Source organism: Egretta garzetta, unplaced genomic scaffold (genome assembly GCF_000687185.1).
Source record: "Egretta garzetta isolate BGI_Z169 unplaced genomic scaffold, ASM68718v1 scaffold56, whole genome shotgun sequence".
Lineage (NCBI taxonomy): Eukaryota > Metazoa > Chordata > Aves > Pelecaniformes > Ardeidae > Egretta > Egretta garzetta.
Genome location: NW_009260182.1, coordinates 8,903,234 through 8,905,950, shown reverse-complemented (window position 1 = coordinate 8,905,950; position 2,717 = coordinate 8,903,234).

Below are 2,717 nucleotides of genomic sequence, written 5' to 3'. Positions count from 1 at the left end.
GGTGCCTAGGGCTGCTTGAAATATTTCCTTAAAAATTTCTTTTGAACAGGAAATTGGATTTAACACACACCTCCCACCCTTCCTCCCTAAAGCTGTCTACTTTTGCTTCAGCCACAGTCTGAATGGTTTGATTGCCTTGTGCTCTCATTCTGCTGCATGGTCTGTAACTTCCCTCCCTCACGGAAGAAAAGGGTATGTGTCCCAGGAAGCGCAATGGTCAGGCACTTGTGATGCATCCTCTCACAGCAAGGAGACATCTCTCAAACCATGACAGGAGCTACTGCAGTTCAGGTAAGTTCCAAGGCAGCATTACCACCTGGATGAACCAGATTTTCAACAAATACGAGTTACCACTGGAATTTCCACTGGAAAAGTGTGCTTCCCTTTCTTAATGGGAAAAAATATCAAGCCTTTTTTCTTCTTCAATGACTCTACGTGGTGGTGCATGGGTCACTGAAAAGCTGAAAGTGCCTGCTGTAAAAAAAAGTAAAATAAAACATGGTCTTCATTTCAGGCCAGTACTGAGTAACACCACGAAATTACTACTTCTGCTAATACCAGCTGACATCATTGCACTCAGTAACCTATGCATGGAGAAAATCTTCCAGCAGAGGCTGGCAGCTTCTGGGTAGCAACAGAATGGGAGATGCTTGTCTGATAATTGTTTATGCCATCCTCATTACAAGCATAAATGGTGGACCTCAAGGTAGAAACACAAGTATCTGTTCCACATAGACAGACCTGTCATAAACACATGTTCTTGAAAGTCTTCAAATAGGGAAGAATAAATCCTGACCTCTCAGTGAGGTAAAGCTGGAAAAGTGATAGATGCTCATGACATTTTCATTACTGATGGGGATAAGGGATTAATATGCCAACATCTGCCACACACCAATTGTGTAAAGAGAAACTAAAGTTAAATCCAGTCTTGCAAAACACTAATCCTGAAGCTGAACAGTGCATGTGCTATCACATGCCACTGAAACTAATGGCAGTGTGTGTGTCTGTGTGAAGAGGAAGGTGATCTCCACCTCATACAACCACTTCCTTAGAGTGAAATTCATCTTCTGCACATCTGAGCTAGCTGACACAGACTTCTTCTGCAGCCAATGAAAAGCAACAGGCACCCCTAGAGCACAGACCACATGAAGAGTCTTGGACATCAACAGTAGGATGGGACGAATTATGCTAAATCGAACCGAGTCTGTGCATCTCAGTTCCTAGTTCCTTACTTTCTGTAATTATGCACCACTGATAGCGTGGTAGCATGCAAATGGAGGCAATTCTTGCTTCTTAGCAAGACAGAAAAACAAACTTTTGTCACTAAAGATGAAGGATGGGGAGCCCAGCAGGGGGAAGGGCTATTCTTGCCAGAGACTGGAATATGAGAGAGTGTGGATCCAGAATGGAAATCCAAGGTGAGAGCTTGTTCTTGGGCTGATGGAATGGAATGGGACAGTGAGTGCTGCTTCTCAAGAGGCAAAGCTTTCCCTGCAAACAATAGGCACTGCCTGATATGCCCAAACGCTTCTCTAAACATTAAGAGCCTTCCGGGGCTCTGGAACAGCTCTGAGCATTCTACTTGCCCTAACACCTAAACACCACTGTGTGCTTTTTGGGGTATTAAGATAATTTCACTATTGTTCAGAAAAACTGAATAAAACACAAAAGCCTTTTTTTACCGACCATATATCATTCTTGTCACACCATGTGATTTTGGATGGAATGTGAAAAGGGTTTTTAGAGTTCTGCCACCAGTTTCTATGAGAACCTGCAGCCCACTGCATTTCATTTAGTTACTTTCTAATTAGGAAGTTATATACTTAAGGAATGGTCTTGTATAGTCCTAGCTAATAGTGTAGTATTATACATAGCAAGGTATTTTTGTGAGTGAAGAGTGAATGAGCTGTCCTACAATAAGTAGTAACCAGAAATTTGGACTGAAGCCCAAAATCAGTAATAATTTATGTTTCATTAACTTCCCTGGAGTTTTAACCTTCATTATCCCTGCTACGGATTTTATTATTAAAAATAAAGAGTCAGGCAAAATTATTTTAATATAGATAACCCTAAAGGGAGTTAATAAGTTATTTTACCATAGAACAAAAAGAATAGATACTACTCCTGGTGCCCTATATCCCCTCTTATATATTTCCTACATATTTCCTACATTATGTTCTACAAAAAAACACAAGCACAGGTCACAAAAGTTCCTTTGTATAGATGTCTCTAATTCCATAAGAAAGCATTATTTGGGTTGGTTGGTTTTCGGGTTGGTTTGGTGGCTTGGGGTTTTTTTTTGCATATATAAGCTGTTATTAAGGGTGTGTAACACTATTTATATCACAATGATTTTAGCAGGAAACTTAGATCTGCAGTTCAAAATCTTGAATGCATTGCTCTAACTATAGGGACACTTTCTCCAAGCCCTGGCTTGCAAAGCTTTGACTTGAGCTATTTAAGAAGAAGAAGAAAAAAAAAAAAAAAAAAAAAAGAAGGGGGAAAAAAAAAAAGGACTCTACTTGGCAAGAGCTTTAATTAGCAGAAATTTCCACGCTAGGAATATTATTCTGCATGAGCAGAAATTGCATAGCTCTTGCCTCTAGATGCCTTAGAGATGCCATTGATTGGCCATATTCAGAACAGGGGAATTATGTGACCCAGTGCTAATTTGAATTCCTTTACCAAACACATTTTTATTTCATCATCTCAGCAGC